Genomic DNA, 5,551 nt, shown 5'->3' on the forward strand with positions numbered 1-5,551 from the left:
ACAGCCGCAGCCTCACCCGGCGACCCACCCGCATGCCACGTCACATCTACGTTGGCAAGTGACATTGCATGAGAGACAGAGCAAGTTTTCTGTTTCATTTAATTATTATCTTAGTGTCACGGTTGGTCCCTCCTAGCATCCATGTCTTATGTTACTTAATTTTCTTCATTCCAGTACCAGTCCTTGTTATGGTCTTCGCTGTTTTCATTAGTTATTAGTTAGTTATCGCTGTGTCTAGTTAAGTGCCCCTTACCCTGTACGTGTAAACCCTGCCTTTTTACCCGTGTGGTGGCTGGTCATTGTTGCTTCTAGCCGTTTGTTAATCCTAATTCTAGCTTTCGTTTATCCTATCCTCTGTGTGATTCCTAGCGTCTTTGTTATAGCGTTCCCTGGTTCTCATCGCGTGCTTTTGTTTACGATGTATTCCCGGACTAATTGGTAAATTAGCCATGGATTGTGACTACCCCTCTGATTGTGGTTTTTGTCCTTAATAATCTCGCTCTTCAATTTGTGCATCCGCCTCACAAGCATTCTGGTTACAGAATTAGCTCTCCAGGGACGCAGCGATGAGAGCGAGACTGTGGTTGTTGCTTTGCGACAAAACTCCGACTGTTTCCACAAAGCGTGAGTCTGCTCCGTCTCAGTCATGATCCGTCTTGATCAATGCTGCAGGGAGGAGCGACCTGCATCGCAAGATGTAAGTAATGCTATTTCCCTATCGCTTGCATAAGCCTTGGGAGCTGCCAAGTGGGTCAGAATTTTTCCAGGATTCCTGTACCAGTGACCATCTTGAAAGGCACCGTTATCTATTAGTCATGTTTTCCCTTCCTGTTTAGTGTAGCTGTGTTTTTGTTTATCTTGTATTCCTGGTACTCTTCCCTTATGTTTTGTTTATCCAACTAATAAACACATTTTGACAACACATTTGGCTCCTGCCTGCCTATGTTAGTCACATCATATTTAGGTTTTAAAGGCTCTTTTGGTTAATGGGAAATATCCAGAAGAGGAATGAACATAATGGGGAAAACAAGAAATGGGAAAAGCTGTGCTCAACTTCTAAAAACATTTTAACACTCTGATCACCTTTACCACTCCCACTATCTTTCAATTCATGTGGCACGAAACCTTGAAAGAGCCATTATAGTTGTTTATCCTTGCATACTAATATTCAAGTTTCAAGTTTTAAGTTTGGTTTATTTGTCACATACATAGTCATACACAGTATAACTCGCAGTGAAATGGTTGAGAGTGCTCTGTCCAAACTGAGGAAAAAGAAAACAGGGGTGCGTAGAGAAATATAGATATTCTATATATGTACAAAAATATATTAACAATGTATGTACAATATATGTATATTATGTTTATATACACAATGTACAATGTATATGGTTGTGTATCAGTTTCCCTGATTCAGGGGCCGAATGGCCTGTGGGAAGAAGCTTCTCTTCAGTCTCTCTGTCTTGGTCTTCAGGGAGCGAAAGCACTTCCCTGACCTCAACAGAGAGAAGAGCCTATTGTTGGGATGGGTGGGGTCCTTTACAATCCTGCCCTTGGTCTGGCACCACTTGTGGTAGATGGTCTGCAGGTCAGGAAGTTCAAACAAATAATCTAACAAAATGTCATGATACTATATCTAGACAAGGTGGTTTCCAGGGTGGCAGTGGAAAATGGGAGGTGAGATGGGTCAGACTCATCGCAATATCTTTGTGTGTGTGTGTGTGTGTGTGTGTGTGTGTGTGTGTGTGTGTGTGTGTGAGAGAGAGAGAGAGAGAGAGAGAGAGAATGAATGAATGAATGAATGAATGAATGAATGAATGAATGAATGAACAGCCTGCTCTCATGGTGATATTTATATTACATGATAGACATCACTACTATTCAGTTTTAGATTCCTGCTACTCACATCTAAGATCCCAGATTTGTACATGCCTGTGACATAACCCTGACACCCTGACTTTGAAAACTGAACTGCCACTCACTGACTGTTTATGACATGAATAATAGTTATATCTATTGTTACATAATAATGAATGTCCTTTAAGGGTACTTTATGGTACATTTTGTATAGTCTTCTAGTGTGCATCTTTGCATGTAAATAATCATAAACACATAAATGTAAATAATCCTAAGGCCTAACCCCACCAACCATCTACTTCCAAACCACACTACTCTTCATAGTTATTGAACATCTTCTCATCACAGTCAGGTAAAAATTGGTTAAAGGCTTAGCTTGCTAGAGTAATGGCTGCAGAAGTGTCTAATGCCAGCCTATATGATTGAAGTGAATCCTTCTAGGAGTGTTTTTTTCTCCAGGCCCTTTAACCAGGCTTAGACTAGGTGTCCCAAAAAACATGTACTTGTGTAAAAAGGCATTAGCCAAGATCTGATCTTGGGTGCCACTTTATCAGAGCTTTTGCTACTGGCTACCTGAGATTCAGTGGCTTAGATCTTGAACTCCAACAGTAACTGAGTTGGGCTGCTTTTTAAAGTCGTACTTTGTTGGAACGTGTAATTGTATACCTAATGGATCTTGCATTTAAAATTAGAGTTGAGGGGTTATGACCTGGGGATTGTTAGAGGCTCTGGCATAGGAAGCTTTGCTCAGCAATTACCACACTGTGTTTTCCACATATTCGCCCTAGCACTTCCCACTGATTGCCATCCAAAGTCAGTAGGATATAAACTTATACAGACTAATCACTTGGCTTTCCTGGTCCATGTAAATTCTTGCTGACTGTAAAGTGCCCTTTTGAGTCAGTTTCCTGTTTCACATTATTGCTCATGAGTTACCTTACGTTGATGCTGACTGTTGTATTTGTGAGAATTTATTTATTATTTATTTGTGAGAATAAATAAATTAAGCCCTGGAACCTTTCTGTCCATGACTCCTGCTCCTAGCTGTAAGAAATCTTTATACACACTGAGTTGGTGACATCAGTTCATCTGTACTGCACTGCATGAAGGTTCTCATTTACAAAGCATTGTGTAGTGTGTAGGATCATTGTGTAGTGTGTAGGATCCAGTGATTTCAATTGCTTTGTAATCATTTTTATTTATGCTGGTTTATTTAATTGATGTTATTTACTGGAAATGCCAGCTATAATGCAAGTCTGCAGTAAAACAGTCCTTGTTTATTGAATGTTGTTGGCTTCATGTTTGCCACAAACAAGTTTCAAGATCCCCAAATCAACACAAATAAGTAATTAGTGACTTGCTGAAGGATATAAAACTATGTGTTATAAGTGGTCATAACTGTTCAGCATATATACTCTCCAAACTAAAACTGTGGATTGTACATTGTTCAAAGATAGCATACAGCACATTCAACTGCTTGTACCTACTTTGCCTAACATAACTAAAATTAGCCATCTTTCGGCACATATATTGACTTATAAAACTATTGAGATAATAAACTGTGTTTATTTTAGCTAATATTAATGTCTAAGTAAATAAGCAGAGGAAGTGAAGGTCTTTAGTTTCCACTAAGTTGGAGATTTTTAATGGCATGTCCAGGAAAAGTGAACAGTTGGCTTTTCTCTGTAATTGTTTCCTTCAGGAAGAGATTTGTTTATGTTTTATTTGCGATAGCATAATATGGATGTTTTTAGAGGAGATTAACTGTATACAGTAACACGATTATGAGGGCTTGGTGCAACAGAATTAAAATAAGCAATTATAAATAAATTAAAATTCCTAATGTACAAAAATACAGAAAAGGTGGCAAAATGAATGAGAAAATCTACAAACCAGTGATGGTTAAGAGAAGAGATAACTAATTATTGTAGCAGTAAAAGTACATTCATAATGACTAAGTGAAATATGTATTAAAAAGCAAGCAGATTAAAAAAATGTTTCATTTGCAGGTACAATTGCCCAACAGAGAGAACAGCACCAAAATGTGAGTATATGTTGTAGTATTCTCTGTTGTTCTGGGGCTTGGTCTGACTCAGTATACAGTTCTAATTGGAGGTGTTATGGATAGGTGCTAAATGGGGGGGCCAAATATTCTAGACAGTTGATGTTAATCCATCACCTGGATATAATATTACCTGAGTTCATCTCCAAAGGGACAGCATACAGCTGCTTCATCTTGACTTTATTATGCTTTGTCAGGGCTCTAACAGTAGTTCTCATGCTTACATTTCTAAATGTTGTGTTGTCAGATACAATATTGCATCGCTTCCTGCCAAATGATGGAGTTACAAAGGAGAAGACACCCTGCCTGAATGTTACCTGAACAGGGAAACATACCGGATGTAACACTATCCAGCAGACAATTTAGCTGCGTTATATTATATCCAGCAGAAGCGTTCTCTGAAACCACGTGATTGTCTTGCAAGCCACTGAATGGGTGGCGTTCGGAATCCCCCACTAGGAAATCCCAGTGACCACCATGTACAAATTTTCCCAGTGAATGTTTGCCCTTCTGCAGTATTATGGTCAGCTTCTGCTTTATTCGCTTTATTCTAAGATTTATTCGACACCTAAATGCTCTCTATCATCAGACGAGATCAATCGTAATGAAAAGTTAAGATATTACGGAACGCCCTTAACATTGGTGACGGTAGTGCGGCACCTAGTGGACAAGCGATGCCTGGGCTGTAGAGGGAGGTTTGGAAAGAGGGTGTGGGATTAAGAGGTGGGGCGGGGCCTTCAGAGGATGTGTGGTGGAAATTAGTACAAACTTCAAAATCATTGAAGCTTTAATGTTAAATAATGACAAATCTCAGTGGGTTTTTTGGTCAGAGGTAGTTAGTAGCCAGAACCCATACTCAGGTGAAAGTATTATTGCTTTAAAATATTTATAATAATTACTCAAGTCTCATTTAATAATACTGGGAAACGAAATTATAACATTTTTGTCCTACAAACTAAAACAAATGGACCTTTATTCTACTTATGTACAAACCTACTTATAAAATGTACAGGTTGTGGTGAGTTGTGCATTAAATTAAAATTATTTCAGATTTGACAGGAGGAACTTAAGGAATGAATTTAAGGAAATAAAAGTAAATTTTTAACCCCACAAATGTAAGTGACTTGAGTAAGAGTTTAAAGTGGCATGTTTTAAAAAAACAAGTATTAAAAATACAATTTATTCAAAACGTTTCTTAAGTAAATATAATATAGCATGCTATTATCCACCTCTACTTTTCCATAACAAAGACTAAAGCTATTCTTGACTACCTCATTCACTTGTCACAACACTGTTGCCTCACTGTTGGTTTTAAGTGCCAAAAGGTGGTATATCCATCAATCAGTTTTTTTGCTGATAGAAAAATAAAAGTTGGTCTTGGTTGTTGATATTAATCACTTTTCAGTAATGATGCCTGCACTCTAACAAAAAAGATCAGTAAAGTCCACCATAAGTTTGAATAGATTTTATTCCATTAGCAAGATATGAATCCAACCGTTGAAGCAAGAGCAAGCGTTTCATCTTACATGCTATCATCAGTGCTCATCACTGGTTGGCTTCACATCATTACTAATGGAATAAAATTGATTAAAACTGCTCTTGGACTTTCCTGATCTTTTTGTGAGTGTGTGGGCA

General features: G+C 38.2%; 1 long non-coding RNA gene across 1 annotated transcript; it reads left to right on the forward strand.

Annotated features, from left to right (window-relative positions):
- The first annotated feature begins 150 nt into the window (after positions 1-150).
- LOC113586777 lies at positions 151-5,167 on the forward strand. The gene is made up of 3 exons (XR_003411654.2): positions 151-697; positions 3,864-3,898; positions 4,164-5,167. It is a non-coding gene; the product is annotated as an uncharacterized LOC113586777 (long non-coding RNA).
- The last annotated feature ends 384 nt before the right edge of the window (positions 5,168-5,551 follow it).

Source organism: Electrophorus electricus, chromosome 3, assembly GCF_013358815.1.
Source record: "Electrophorus electricus isolate fEleEle1 chromosome 3, fEleEle1.pri, whole genome shotgun sequence".
Classification (NCBI taxonomy): domain Eukaryota; kingdom Metazoa; phylum Chordata; class Actinopteri; order Gymnotiformes; family Gymnotidae; genus Electrophorus; species Electrophorus electricus.